This window comes from Vicugna pacos, chromosome 7 (assembly GCF_048564905.1).
Source record: "Vicugna pacos chromosome 7, VicPac4, whole genome shotgun sequence".
Taxonomy (NCBI): Eukaryota; Metazoa; Chordata; class Mammalia; order Artiodactyla; family Camelidae; genus Vicugna; species Vicugna pacos.
The window spans coordinates 21,396,096-21,411,619 of NC_132993.1; the positions used below are offsets into that span (position 1 = coordinate 21,396,096).

Genomic DNA, 15,524 nt, shown 5'->3' on the forward strand with positions numbered 1-15,524 from the left:
CACTGATTTACATATGCAACTGGCTACAAGTAACATTGGCTTAGGCATTAATGTCATTTCGTCATTACCTCTTAAAACCAGAAGGCTGGAGGAGGGCAGGTGCAGTAGTCAGTGACGTCATCAAGAATCCTACGCCTTCTGCTCTTCTATTCTTCCATTGTGTCCTTGGGCTTATTGCTTCATGGTTGCAAGACGGATGCTACCCCTTCAGGCATCATGTCCTCACATCAGTGTCCAGTGGGAAGGGGAGAGCCAAGGCAAAAGGTTTTCTCCTCTTGAAATTTTGTTTCAAGTTAGGCGAGGTAAGTCACATTTTCCCTTATTTCTCATTGACCAGAACTAGGATGTAGATCCACCCTGAGACCAATCACTGGCAAAACTGAATGTGATTGCCAAGGCTGACTTAGACTAATCGTAAGTTCCCTCCACCTCGAGACTGGGGTAGATCAAGGTAGATGATGGGAAGCTCTATTCTTACCTGAAAGAACTGGGGCTCTGTGAGCTTGGAAGAAGGAGCAGAGAAATGGGTGTTCAGTACACAGCAAACAGTGCTTGCTACACTCAGTTATGGTGTATTATCAAATTTCTAACAGACTTTATTTTATTATTAAATAACAAAACTTAAAAATCTTTTTGTTTGAACCTTGACAACCTTTACAATTTAAAAAAAGATGAGTCTAGGACTTTCGATATGAATCTTGCTTTTTCTTTTTCAAAGCACTTTTACGATCTCATTTGATTGACAGGAACTCACAGGAAGAGATAGAGTGTCTTCCTTCCCATCCTGTTATGGATGAGAGCCTGAGATTCAAAGTGATCAAGGGAAGTGTCCAGCACGTGACATCATTAGCTGCCACAGTTCTCTGCTGACGTGGGCCCAGTGGTTCTGCACTGAGGTCAGCCCCGAACTTCTGGCTCACGTGGGTGCGCAGGGTCTGGAGGTGGCCTCACAGAGCCCAGTGTTTGCCAAGCAACTGGTGGTGCCTGGTTGAGGGAGAAGAAAGGCAGACAGAGGTTAAGTCTCTGTTCGGATTTTAGGCAATCCCAAACCCCTTCTCTTGTGTGAAATATGCCTTTCCACCTACACTGACAGGGAGTCTACATGGGCCTGTAGATTGGACTAAAAAGGCAGCAGGATAATTCAATCAAACAATGGGTCTATTATTTCCGTATATTAAATATTTGTGGAGTAAGTGTGGGTGGACTGGATTGGTTCTTCTGCTATGGACATGGCTTCTCGGGGTGAACTCCGCAAGGACAAAGATCATATCTTACCCACCTCACTGTTGCCAGCCCTGCCACAGCGCCTAATGTATTGTAAGTGCTCGATAAATGCCTAGCAGATGCATGAGTGGTCTGAGTTTTTTCTGCTAATGACTGATGTCCTTCCCATTATTATCTGTCAGAGCGCCATGTTTCTTTCTATACAGTACCAATCAAAAACTATAATTGATCTATCAATGAATTACCAATTTGTCAGTGTTTTTTTTTCTCCATCATGAGAATGTAAGTTCCATGAGAATCAGGACTGGGTCTGCCCAGTCCTAGCCCAGGGCCTCATACACATAAGGGCTCTAGAAACTGTTAAGCGTAGCTTTGAGCAAATGTTTTTAGCAGTGTCTGGCACATAGTGGGCCCTCAGTAAATAACCAAGGACTAAACCCTGACTACATACAACAGTGACCTCGTGATGATATAACTCTGATTGCTGAGGTGAAGACTGCAGCCTCACAAAGCAGAGCAGGGCCAGGGAGCCAGGCAGCCCAGCAGTGCCCCAGATGGACTGACAGCTCACTAGGGAGTCCACTGTCTTCCATGGGCTCACAGCTGGAGAGGAGCCTCAGGGGGAGAAATAGAACAAATTCGTTGCAAAGAAAGGGAAAGAGGGGCTGGATTCTGAAGGGCCTTGACAAAGAGTGGGAGCCATAAGAGGCAACAGAGAGGATTCACATGGTAAAGTCACCATTTGGGGAGATTCAACTGGCAGAGAAGTATAGAAAGGATTGCAGGGAAAAAAGTGAAACCAAAGAGACAAATTATAAAAGGTTATTTTTTCACCCATTTGTTTATTCATTCATTCAACCAGGAAAGCATACACTGAGAGCACACTAAGTGCTGGACACTATGCTAGATCCTGAAGATGTGATAAGATTTAGTCCTGGACCTCAGCCTTGGTCCAAGAGCACTAGTGAGGAGACAGGGGAAGAGAAGACCCAAGAGACATTCTGAAGGAAAAATCAATCCTAGGAAGAAAGTGCAGTCATGGTTCCATAAACATTCCTGCCTGGAACTCAATGATGCTGCCACTGGTAGAGACAAAGAAGCTGGGGAGGTGACTGGATGTGGAGGGAAGCAAGAAGGGTGGGACTAAGATGCTGGTTATGATTGTGGTTGTTGAGAACATCTGGTTGCAGACATCCAGCAGTTCACCGGGGCTGAAGTCCAGGTGAGGGGCCAAGGATGGAGGTGTGATTCTAGGCATCTTCTTCAAAGACAGGAAACATGACTTCTTATGAAATCAGGGTCTTGGGGAGCAGCAGGCAAAAACCTGTGAAACGCTCTGTAATCTGCTAGGTTTTGAATAGATTAGTGTGTGGTGGAGGGTGTGAAAGAAGAGGATGGAGAAGGGGATTTGCTGGTGTGAAGGACAGAAGAAGCTCTCAGGGAGCCATATGAAATAGAGAGGGCAGCTGGAGCTCAGCTGTCTCCACAAGGTTGGGGGAAAGAGCCCTGCAATGAACAGAGCAAGAATAGTGACTTCCCCTCCCTTTAATTATTTAATTGCCCAAATAATCACATTCTTGCAGAAAATTAGAAAATGCAAAGAAGCAAAATCATGAAAATAGTCATCCTTAATCCTACTGCAGGACCTGTTAATATGGTCGTGCTGATTTGTCCAGACTCGGTAATGGCTTCTTACATGCTGGGTTGGAATCCAGCCTGGAAACTCTGAAGAAAGAAATAACAGTCAAGAGGTCATCCCCAACAGGCTCACCCTCTGGGCTGCATGCTCTTTCTCTATCCTAATCTCTCTTCCCCACTGGAGTGGAAGGACTTGGGCCATGATTTTGTGTCGAGCTGGGCCCTCCCCAGGTACCCGGGGCTGAACAGGCATTTCAGCCTGAAGATGCTGTGGAGAAGTAGCAAGAAGCCTTTAATCCTACAGAAGGCTGGGATCTAACACATCCTCCGGCTTCCCAAGTCACCAGCCCAATTTTGTCCCTAAAGCTGTTTTACCAGACTACTTGCATAATCCCTGGAGACCCACCTGTAGCAGCTAGAAGCTTGCTCGGTAGGTGGCACCCACTCCTCCTGCATTAGAATAGTCACAGCGCTGGGGATATAGCACCTTCTCAGTGACCCTCATGAGGAGTTTAGTCTTCCAGGAAAAATCTGGGAACAACCCAAAATCACCATGGAAACATGACTGTGACATCAATTGTCTGCCAGAGAAGCTGTATGGCATGGTGTCCCTGAGGGCTGGCCCTCGGGCCACACTGCCTGAGTTTGAGTCCTAGCCCTGCCGTTTGTTAGCCTGTGACTTTAAAGTGAGTTACTTACTCTCTCTGACTCTAGTCACTCCTTTGTAGTGAGAGCATTACAGTGCCACCTCAAAGGGTTTTTGTGAGGGTGATTTGGTTTGTTACAAGAAAAGCACTTGGCAGCCACTCTACAGGTATTAATGATAATTTTTTTAATTTTATTTTTTATTGAAGTGTAGTTAATTTACAGTGTTAGTTTCAAGTGTACAGCAAAGCCATTCAGTTATACATATACATACATACATACATATATATTTTTTCAGATTCTTTTCCATTGTAGCTTATCACAAAAAATTGAATATAGCTCCCTGTGCTATATAGTACACAAATGTTAACTATTAATTAGAGCAGGGGCACTCAGAGAACTCTGCATGGTGGGGTTCATCTGGAAGGCTCTCTGAGGAAGGCACCTGGCTTGTCTGGGCTGAGCAGTTGAGGAGCGGAAGGAGTTGAAATGTGCCTGCTCGGTGGAGTGGAACGCATTGACCAGAAAAATCCATCCCTCCTGCTTTTATGCAACCATTGGGCCTGAGTGTCCTGGTTTGTCCCATCATGCCCTGTAATGGGGCCAAAGAATGGGAAGATCTGTTCGTCCAGGGCTGAGGCAAGGCTGCCAAAAGCATTTCTTTTGCAGCACGTTGCACAAGTGGGGTTGCTGCATGGCCCCTGCCTGGCTGGGCTCTGGAGGACCCTCCTGGGCCAGGCCTTTTCCCAAGCAGTGTGGTTCCCAGCACCCAGAACCCAGCACCCAGCTCCTGCCTGGGCATATCTCAGATGAGAGACATTGCCCAGTGCCTGGGGAGATGTCACTTTAAGAAATAGAGTATGTTTTATTTTGATTATACAAGCAATGAACATTTCTTACAGACAACATTCATAGAAGACACCTTAAATTTCCTATAATTCACTATCCTGAAATCACTAATGTTTTAAATTTTTTATGAATCGCTCTTCTCTCTTCCTTGTGTCTCTATAGATGTGTGTGTATATATATACTTTTTTCTATCATAAATAGAATCATAGTAGCATCGTTTTTACAATGTGATATTTTCAGTTGTCTTCAACTTTCTTTTCACATTATTAGATATTCTTCCATGGTGTAATTTATAATGCTGGCATTGTATTACTATGCCATAAATTATTTAACCAATCTCCTATGGTTGAAAATTTAGACTGTTTTCAAGATTTTATTTTTCTCATAAACAATGCTCTCATGTATAATCTTGTAGATAAATCTTTCAAATCTTCATGCTTACTTCTTTAAGATCATTTCTAAAAGCTGGGTCAACAGGTGTGCATATTTTAAGGCCCTGGATGCCTACTGCAAGGGTTCCACAGGTAAGACCCCCCAGCAGTGGCTCTCCCACCAATGGGCCTGAGAAGGCCCAGCTATACCACTTGCAGGAATCTGGGAAGATGCCACCAAGCACCTTTGAAATTCCCCTAAGGCTGAAGGACAGTGGCTGGGACAAGCACACTGGCAGAAAGTAGAGTGTAGCTGGGAGATGTCTCTGCCCCTTGGAGAGCAGGTGACCTGGTGAGAACTGGTGGGACCATGTACGTAACTCTGTACAGGCCGGTGAGGTGCCTCAAAGAGGAAGAGCCCAGGAAGGACACTCTTCTGCTCAAAAACCCACTTGTAGCTTTTGAAGGAACCCCAGGTTTGTCCACACTGCTGGTTTGTCTGTGCCGCTAGAGTGAGCTCTCAAAGAGCAGGAACATGTCTGTTCATCTCTGCACCCTCCCACACAGCCCAGTGACCTGTAAATATTTGTTGAACTGACATGACAAACTCCACCCTGACTCACAGCCCCTGCACATCCTCATCGCACATTTTTAGATCAAAGCTCCTGGCATCTCACTGCCTTTGACATGTACATTGGAACATCCTTTTTGGAGGCCATGTGTACCAAAGGCCTTAAAATATGCACTCCTTTCAACCAGTGATTTCACTTCTAGAAGTACCCTAAAGTAACCCAAGACCTCCAGGAACGGCCTGCCTGCCTTTCCCCTCTATTTCCCATTGATTCTCTTTATGCCCCTTCCACTCAAACCACTCTCCATTCACATTCTAGGCTCCTCAGCATCCTTGCCATTGGGAGGAAGGATTTCCTCCCCCATTCCCTAAACTCGGCTCCTTCTCAAGGCACTGCCGCCTGAAACACTACCACCTTTAGCGTGCCTGCCCTGACCCCCAGCGTGGCATCTTTTCTACTTTGCATTAGAGTTACATGCGTGATTTTTCTGAACTTCCAAACCACAGTCTATTTGAGGGCTGGCAGGCTGAATCCACAGCTATTTAATCTTCATCCTTCTCTACACCTGGCAGAGTGTGGTATCAATAGCAGGTTCAGAAAGTTGATGGAAGGGTGTACTTTGGGGAAAGAGGGTCTTTTAAAGCCTCTCAGCCACCCCCTGCAGCGCTGTGAAACCACGTCTTCTGCCTGCTGATACTGGCATCAGGCACAAGCTACAGAATCACACACCCTTTGTGGCAGCAGCACTATTTTCACCTCCGTTTTTCAGAATCTCAGTATAAAATTTAGTTGAACAAATGGAGGCTAGGAGAGGTGAGGGGTATTGGCCAAAGGCACCCTTCTGATCTGATTTCAAATTTGAGGCTCATTTCCTGAGCCAAATTACGTCATATTTATATTGTCATACAAATGTGATTATTTCTAACAGAAAAAGATTCATTTCTCTGAAATAAGCAGGACTTTAAATATATGCAAAAAGTTCCCCTAGGAAGTTCCAGGGAGGGTTTAATGAACCAAGATTTGATTCAAAAGTGCCAGCGCTCTGAATGGGGTTTATGAGATAAGGAGCCGCTGACATGACACTTACCAAAGACTGGGAGGATAGGCAGGCCTTGGCATCTTCTTTTCTTCATCCACAAGGCAGCACCTTTTTACTGATAAAAAATGAATTTTGAGGGAGAGGGTATAGCTCAGTGGTAGAGTGCATGCTTAGGATGCATGAGGTCCTGGGTTCAATCCTAAGGACCTCCATTAGAACAAACAAAAATAAACCTAATCACACACACCCCCATAATGCAAAACAAAAATTGAATTTTCATTGGTAATGTGGTTAATTACTGATTGTAAATTTGCACAAGGAAGAGTTATTGAGACATTTAACCCTTGCTGTGTCAGGAGGGTAAAGGAAGTCCCTATGTGTGTTGGCTACAGTCAACCCAGCAAGGTGGGTAACAATTCCAATGTTGGGAATGAGAAAGTTGAAGCTCAGAGAGGTTAATTAACCTGCTCAAAGTCGCCCAGCAGAGCCCTGCTTCTCAGTCTCATCAGTCTGACTGAGAAGTCAGGGGTCTTTACCCTTTCTGGATGGTTCTCAACCTGGCTGTGCACCAGACCTCTTAGTGCCAGGTCTCCACCCAGCCCAATAAAATCAAAATCGTTAGGCTTGGTGCCAGGCATCAGTATCTTAAAATCTCCTGAGGTACTATAATGAGCAGCTAGGGTGGGAAAGCTTGGACCTGTGCTGAGCTGCCTCAGCCATCACCTGAGACGTCTTAACTCACAGGGAGGGACCTGACTCAAGTGACAGAAGCTCCCACTCCATTCATCTTCGAGTCACCTGGGAGCCTTTAAGATGGATGCTGCCCTGGCAGCACCACAGATCAACTAAGGCAGAAACGCTGGCATGGATGTGCACGTCAGCATATATACTTAGAGAGCTCCCCAGGTGAGAAAAGCGCAGCTGGCCTTGAGAATTGGGCTCCAAAGGCTTGACCCACGCCCATAGGCAGCCGACTCGCCCTCACCTGACCGGGGCAGAGACCGGATGACATGATGCTTGTCCTTTGTTGGATACCCAGCTAGCTGTGGGTCAGGAGGATGAAGGAGAAAAAGAATCAACATCCAACAATTCAGTATGCAAAGACGTTGTTAAACGCTCAGAAAGAATTCCTGCTCTCAAATCAATTAAATCCTTCCTAGCAAATTCGTTGACAAATTTACTTGACATAATCTTTCTTCACAGAGAAAGCAAAGTGCACTTTAGTCTTTGCCTAGAAAAGTGATAAAAAAAAATTGTCATGAATGGGGTCCAGATGAATGGGGTTGACTGTGGGAACAAAGGGGACTCGGCAGACAGACCGAAATGGAATCTGTGAACCTCCTCTGTGAATCTATTATACACCGGCTTTGTATGCAAAGCAGAAAAGAACTGCTGAATAGGATTACTACGCTGAAGGGGAAAACAAAAGAAGTTTAACAATCAATGCATAAAGAACAAGGTGAACCCAGGGCCAGGAGCCCTGTGAGAAGGGCAGGCTGGGGGCTGGGAGACCAGGGCCAGCTGCTCGGGCTGCCCTGGCTCCCCAGTCCAGGGTGGGGTGGAGCCTGCTTCTTCCAGGTGCCGCCCAGGCTCTGTTATCCCTGCTGGAGATGACCTTAGCAGGGCCCACGAGCTTCTCCCCACTCCACTGTGCCCCCCCCCCATTGCCATGAGCTCTCTTTAGGAGAGCGCAGGAATTGCTGGGGAAATAGAATTTAAAACCAACTCTCCTCCCAACCCAGCAAACCTCTCCACGGAGGTAGCTGACAAACAAAACAATTTTATTATTGAATAAGCATTAAACCAGAGTGCAATGGACATCACAGGCGATCTGCTCAGAGAGTTCAAAGACAGAAAGAAATCGCCCCCTTTTCTATAGACAAGCAGGTGCCACCCATCAGGTAAGAGAACTTGACAGCATCGTTTGTCACGCGTGGTTCCTCCTAGATTCGTCTGGTTATTGGCTTGGCCATCTGTGTTAGCTAAGTGCCTTTTCCCAAAAGAAAAATAAGCTCACCTCTTTATGACAACAGCTAGTTTTGCAGCTTGAAGCCAAAGTTAGGGTCCTACCCTCCTACCGAAATTGGGGATGGGGTGCTGTCTTTCTGGATAATTACATTTCAAAGAAGTGGTTCCCAGGTCCTTAAGAAAGACATGCTTGGGTCGTAAAGCTGGCAAGAGGCTTATTTGGCTTTTGAAAAGATTTACATACATTACCAAGAGACTGAGAAATCACTTCCAATTACAAGTTTTCTAAAGTAAATGCTCTAAGAAAAGGGAGTGAGGTGGGGGTGGGGAAGCCTCTTCTGTGCAACAGGGAGAGTCGAGCTTCTTATTTTTAATTTCTGTCTGCCTTTACAGAGCTCCACTTTGGCCCTCACGTAGTGCCTGCTGGGGAGGGGTGTCAGTTATTTCACCCCAGGCTGGCATCCGCCCATGACCTGAGAGAATCGGAGGGGTAGAGTAGACTTGAGCTAGATTTCATTGTTTTTTATTTTTTTGGAAGAGGGAGATAATTAGGTTTATTTATTTATTTTTAGAGGAAGTACTGGGGATTGAACAGTGTCACACACTCTACCACTAGAACTATACCCTCCCCCGACTGGTTTGGTCTTGAGCTGGAGAGGGAGCAAGGATGGACAGCATTCCTCTAAGGAGAGCCTCCAGCGCCTGGGAGTTTCAGATTTGTCTAGAATGTTACGAACGATAGGTATCACTCGAACCCCAGATCCCCTGACTGCCTTCCTGGTCTTATCCTGTGTGCTGGGTCTGCTCCCCATCCCCAACATTCTGGTTTCTCTCAGGTCCCTGCTGGGCAGGAAGGCAGTGTGGGGACCCCAGCTTGGTGTGGCTCCTGGGCTGTGACTCCTTGCTTCCCTCCCTTCTCCTCCCCAGCGCAGCTCCTGGCTTCTGCTCCACTCCAATTAGACTCTAACCCACTAGAAGCTGCAGCCAATTCTGCGGAAAGTTCAAATCTTTAGGGACTTCATAAATTAGCCTTTACTGCTAAGTGTTCTCCAGAAAAAAAAAAAAACTGAGGAGTGAGGGGCGGGTTGCAAACACAGCACAATTGCTGCTGAGTCTTCCCTAGACTTTGAGTGTTCATGTTGCAGATAATCCGGCAGAACCATCCCAGGATGGGGTTTATGGGGCTAAGGGTGTGAATGCAGGAATTGCTGACCAGCCGAGGGGGCACTGGGTGGCTCAGGGCAGGTTGGGGGAACAGGTTGGAGGAGGGACAGTCCGAGGTGCAGGTACTATGACAGTGCTTCTCTTATGCTGGCAAATTCTAAGCAGGACCTCGCATCCTTAGGGAGTGGCCTCTTATATTTATGTTAGAAAATTCAAGGCGGGATCCTCAATTTCTGCATCCTTGTATGTCTTGAGCAAGTTTTGCTGTGTGTCTGTGTCTGTCACCTGTGTGTGCATGGTCTTGCTGGTGATGCAGAGGGGAGAACTTTCCATGGGATCCCGCCTTGCAAGCTGTGGCCGGGGACAAGTCTGGCAGCTTTTGGTCCCAGGCAGTGTCAGCAGAGAGACTTCACTGATGTTGGCATGATGTGTTGACAGAGCCCAGTCCTCATGGAACTGGGGAGCAGGCTCCACCTGCCACTCCACCTGCCACTCCACCTGCTTCCCCACGTGCTCTGGGATGTACCCGGTCCACGGGTCCTCATTCTCCTGGCCCAATACTTGGCTGCTGGTGGCTGCGAGCCCTGGCTCCAAATGTGTGAACTCTTACACCTCCGAGCCTCTGCACCTGCAGGTCCCTCTGCCTGGAACTCACTCCCCCTCTTGCTTCATCTGGCTAAACCCTGCTTATCCTTCAGTGACATCACTTCCTGCAGGAAGCCTTCTACATCCCCCTGGGATGAGGAGGCAGTCCTTCTCCTGCGCTCCAGTCTCCCCTTGGATACGCCTCTATTAGACACTCTTCACCCCGTATTAGAAACCCTCATTTTTTTGTCTCACCTACTAGATCAGGAGCTCCTTGAGAACAGAGTGTGTTTTTCATCCCTGGCTTCCAACCGCCAGCACAGCTCTTAGCAGAAAGTGAGCCTGTGGAAATGAATGAATGTGGGGACAGCACCTCAAATTTCATAGCGCTTTTCACTCCACAGGTGCTCTCCGTCCACTGTTCTCCGCTCACCCTTCCACAGGCAGGAGTGCAGGAGAGACAGATGTTATTTTCTTTCCTCATTCGGTTTGGGGAGGATCTGGAGTTTGGACTTGTTAACTCTCTCAGGTGTCTCCTGACTGTCTAAGTCCCTGCTTTCCAGTCCAAGAGCAGTCTCTACCTTGGGGGCGGGGCTGACATATCGAAGGTGGCTGTGACCTCAGGCAAGCGGGCTAGGGGGAGCTTTGCCCTAAAGCCCCAAGCCCCTAACACTCTGGTTGCTAGAAGGTGTTGTAACCTCTGTGAAGGAGGCCAGGGATAATGCTGTGGAAGGTGGATGAAGGGGGCAGCCCAGAGATCTGGGCCCCTGGGCCCTTTAAGATGCTCCTGGTTTGGCTTCCATCTCATCTCCACATTCAGGCCCAGGGATCCATTCTTCTTTTCCCTGGGCAAGGGGATAAGTCAGGGTTCTCCAGAGAAACAGAGCCAATGGTTATACTTATAATAAGGAATTGGCTCAGTGGTTATGGAGGCAGACAAGCCCCAAATCTGTAGGCTGGAGACCCAGAAGGGCAGGTGTTCCAGTTTAAGTGCAAAGACTGCCTGCTGGAAAAATCTCCCTTGCTCAGGGTGGGGTGTGTGTGTGTGTACGTGTGGTGAGATGGTTGATCCTTTTGCTCTATTCATGCCTTCAACTGATTAGATGAGGCCCACCCATATTATGGAGGACAATCTGTTTTACTTAGAGTCCACAATTTAAATGTTAATCTCATCCAAAAACATCCTCACATGGTAATCTTTTTAATCATGAGTATAAACTGCATAATTTAGTGCTTAAAAGATTAATCTTCAGATTATGTAATGTCACCATAAATTGTAGTTTACCAACAGTGCTAAAGAATGCTAACCTAATGTCCCTGTAATTTGTTTTAATCTTCATCTGAGAAGATACTCAAACTCAAATATTTATTTGATTATCCTATGAAGGCAAGCATATCTAAAGGTAATCTGAATCTTCTCTCTCTAGAGGCACTAGATCTAAAAGAGTTTATCCAGAGACTTTTCTGATTGTAGTAGAAGGAAGACAATGACTTATGAAGGTTTTACACTTCTTAGATTTTACTTTTTCTTCTTGTCCTACAGAGGCCAGTTTGTAATGTTTATACAGTTATTCACTGTGCCTTACATTTTTATACTTTTTATTTATGCAAACTATAAAATTTCTCATAAATGAAAAAAAAAAACCCTCACAGAAACACTCAAAGTAAAGTTTGACCAATTATCTGGGCACCGTGGCCCAATCCAGTTGACACAGAAAATTAAAGGTCACAGCAAAGGGTAGCTAGGATGCTTGGAGCCTCTGCAGGATGTGGGGAAGGCTGACTGCTGAGTCCCAAACACCATGCCAACTGTCCTAGCTCCCTTTATAATGAAACCGGAGTGAAATGAGAGGAAGGATGGATTGAGAGGTAGATAGATGGGTAGATGGGTAGATAAATACATAGGGACAGACAGACACTAGTACTGGTCACTAGTAACTTTTGAGTTGATATTAGACTGAAATTTTCAAAAATACAAAACTAGAGAATGGCAGACCAGAAGGGTAACCTTATCCAGCTCTGTTTCCACAGGAGGAAAACAATACCCAGAGAAGAAAAGGGTTTGAGTTGCTTAGTTCCCCAAAGGCATATGTTACTGAAGCATGCTTTTCTAGTGTAAATAAAGTAAAATAGAGCTTTTAATTAAAACAACCCAGAACAAAGAATTTTAAAGTATTAATTAAAGAGAACCTGCATCGAAACAACAGAAAACAGAAAATGGTGTTGGAGACAGGAGTTTAGTAAACAATTTTTTTAATCATTTTAAGTAAGTTTTAAGCTGCTGCTGTCTTTGGAGGTTTTTAAAAAGAAAGCTGAATTAGGTTTATTTCAATGTCCATGGGTAAGAAAGAAAAAAATTTTTGTCGTTTAACTTGTCTTTTTTGTTGTTACCCAAATGAATATTTTTTAATAAATAATTCTGTGTATGTTATTTCAGATGATTCAAATATCAAAAGAAACGTTCTTCCACTAAATTGCCTTCGTTTTGTTTGTTTGTTTGTTTGTTTTTACGAGGAGGAGATAATTAGGTTTATTCATTCATTTATATTTGGAGGAGGTACTGGGGACTGAATTCGGGACCTCCAGCGTGTGAAACATGCCCTCTACCACTTGAGCTATACTTTCCCCACTAAATTGCCTTTGTAACGTGAAATGTATTAGTACAAAGTAGTAAAATGTATACTGAGTAAAACTTTTTTTAAAATTAAAAAGAGGACCTGTAGTTGGAGTTAGAACCAAAGAAATGCCAGTACCTAGGCCTAAACCAGGATTTTCATTTCTAGTGCAGTGTTCTTTATTTAGTTTAACCGTGGTCCTCCTGAAGCTTGGGTAGACTTCACTGACTCTGAATCTTTTAACTTCTCAGGTGTTTGCCAAACAGATTTGTCAAGAGTCCTGGTCTGCAGCTTTTCTCAAGCCTTGATCTCTGATGTTTAATTAAGGAACCCCTTCAAACCCCTTTCAACTTCTCAGAAGGATTCAGTCTCTTCTGGGTTTCTCTGCCTCATCTCTGCTTCCTTGCAGAAAGGAGTAAATTATCCAAAGATGGCATGTTTCCAGAATGCTCAAAACTTGTGATTGCCGTTTTCTGAATCAGCAGAAATTTCCTCACCTGAATTCCCTTCTCAAGTCTCAAGTTCTTTGCTGAGTCTGTCATTGCTAATCTCCATTGAAAGGTCCCTTAGCAACCAGGTCCCTGATAAGGTTAGATTGTAAGCTGACCCCTAATGTTGCCTGACTCTGCAAAACCTCCTCTCTTGTAGGTACAAAGCAGGCCATGCCAGAACATGACTTTTAAAATACTTTTAACCAGAAGGTGGCACAAAGTGACTTCTTCCTGAGCATCCCTATGTGCTCAGCATGCTCCCAGAGAATGCAAAAATAGAGAAGTGCTGAAGGAGCTTGCAGTCACTTTAGGGGGAGCCTGTTGGGAGCCAGATACAAAACACCACAGCCCGACTGTCACAGCCCATCATGGCTGACTCAGTGAGGCAAACTCCCTTGCCTTCAGACCCCTCTAAGTGGAGCCATTCCCAGCAGCTCGGGTCCCTGCTCTAAGTCTAACTCTCCTGTCAGGGGTCAGGATCAGTGTTGGTTTTAGTTCTTTCCCAGGTCACAAGTGCTCTCACTCATGGTGGAGGACAGAGAGTGGGGAGGTGAGCGGGTTGGAGTCCAACAAAGCCACTGAGCCAAGCTGTCCATCAGCAGATATCGTAAAGAGGACCAGAGCATCAGGAAGGACCACTGCTGGGCTTTTGCTGCATCCTGGTAGGGGGTCATTCTTGGGGGAGTTCAGCCTATTCAATGCCACTCCTATCAAAAGGGTCCAAATTATGTCCCAATCCTTAGGCCACAGCTGCCCTGAGGGGCGGCATGGAAACTGCTTATGGGACGCGTGTGGGTAGAAATCGTTAATGTTTATTGAGTGCTTGCTGAGAGGCAGGCTTTCTGTGAAGCCTTTACTTCATTATCTTATTTACTAAGATGCTCAATGTTCCCTGGAGGAAGAAGGTTTCATGCTGTTTGGGAACCATCAGGAGAGAGAAGACTTCAACCGGGAGAAGGTCTTGGTTCCAAGCGGAGCTGTCCTAGTAAGATGACTTCTTCCTCCAAAGTGAGGTCACCTGGAGAGGCAAGACCCTGCCCTCTCACCCTCACCTCCTTGGGCTCCTCAGGCACCAGTGCCAGGGCAAGCAGACCTGTGTGCCACCCAGGCTGCCTGCGCTTTAGGAGGGATTGCTCGCTGAGCATTGTCCTATGTGCTTATTGTTACATTATCTTATTTTATCCTCTCCCTAATCCGATGAGGGAAGGATTGTATTTTTGCTCCCATTTTACAGATGATGATGCTGAGGCACAGAGGGGACGAGGATTTGCCCATGATCCCACAACCCGAGGCTGACAGAGGCAAGTTCTCCCCATGTTCAATCCTAGTCTCCCCGGTGGAGTCGCCTGCCATGGTTCTGAGTCAGTCTATATGGTTCCACCCTGTGGCTTCACAGTTGGGTGACTGGGACCCCTGAGAATCTCAGGCAAGGTTAAGAGGGTCTGAAGAACTGTGGAAAGGTACCTTATAGTGCAAAATCGATTGACAAACAGACAAAAACAGGAAACAAGCGAGTTGCATTGTAGATTGTATTAGGTGGCGAGACCTCCAAAACAGAATACCATGGATCGGGTGGCTTAAATACAGAAATTTATATTCTCACAGTTCTGGAGGCTGGAAGTCTAAGATCAAGGTGCTGGCAGCATAGAAGTCTGGCAAGAACTGAAGACGGGCCGTCTTCTCACTGTGTCCTCACATGGCCTTTTCTCTGTGTGCACATTTCCTGGTGTCTCTTGGTATAAGGACACCCGTTCTCTTAAGGCCCCACCCTTATGACCTTATTTAACTTTAATTACCTCCTTAAAGGCTCTGTCTCCAAATACAATCACATCAGAGTTTGAGGCTTTAACGTATGAATTTTCAGAGGACACAATTCAGTCTCAATGTAGATTATTCAAAGCTCTTATGTCCTTCCTACAGCAGCCCCCACAGCATGGGGCACAGTCAGCTCCCATCCTGGGTGTCAGTCCCTCTCTGCAAGATGTGGGGACCAGAGACTGCTCTCTGGAAGCCACGTCCCTGAGAGACCACTGCCCCACTGAGAAGTCAATAAAGCCTTTTTATAGACTACTACTACAGACTCCTGCAGCTCTATAAAACCCGACATTTACATGTAATTTTCATGTAAAGCTTTTACATTTACCATCTCAGTGCAGGGACTGAAGCCACAGCCCCTTATCTGGTCATAGTTTTATCAATGTGGCATTACTTTTGAGTCCTCAGGGCTGTCTAGGGTCCCCGAGGGCTACGTTCTTCTCACATATGAAACTGACTTCTCTGATCCTATCCCTGAAATAGTTTTTGCACCGACAGGAATGGCTTTGCAAGAAACCATGCATACCTTGGTAAACTAGCTCTTAAAA

General features: G+C 45.9%; 1 long non-coding RNA gene across 2 annotated transcripts; it reads right to left on the reverse strand.

Annotated features, from left to right (window-relative positions):
• Positions 1 to 762: 762 nt before the first annotated feature.
• LOC140697543 (uncharacterized) lies at positions 763 to 3,365 on the reverse strand. Of its 2 annotated transcripts, XR_012074683.1 has the most exons (3): positions 3,269 to 3,365; positions 2,871 to 2,949; positions 763 to 984 (listed from the first exon to the last, which is right to left on the reverse strand). It is a non-coding gene; the product is annotated as an uncharacterized lncRNA (long non-coding RNA). The 2 variants fall into 2 exon arrangements; XR_012074684.1 differs by lacking the exon at positions 763 to 984 and having other exon boundaries at positions 2,765 to 2,949.
• Between the last annotated feature and the right edge of the window lie 12,159 nt (positions 3,366 to 15,524).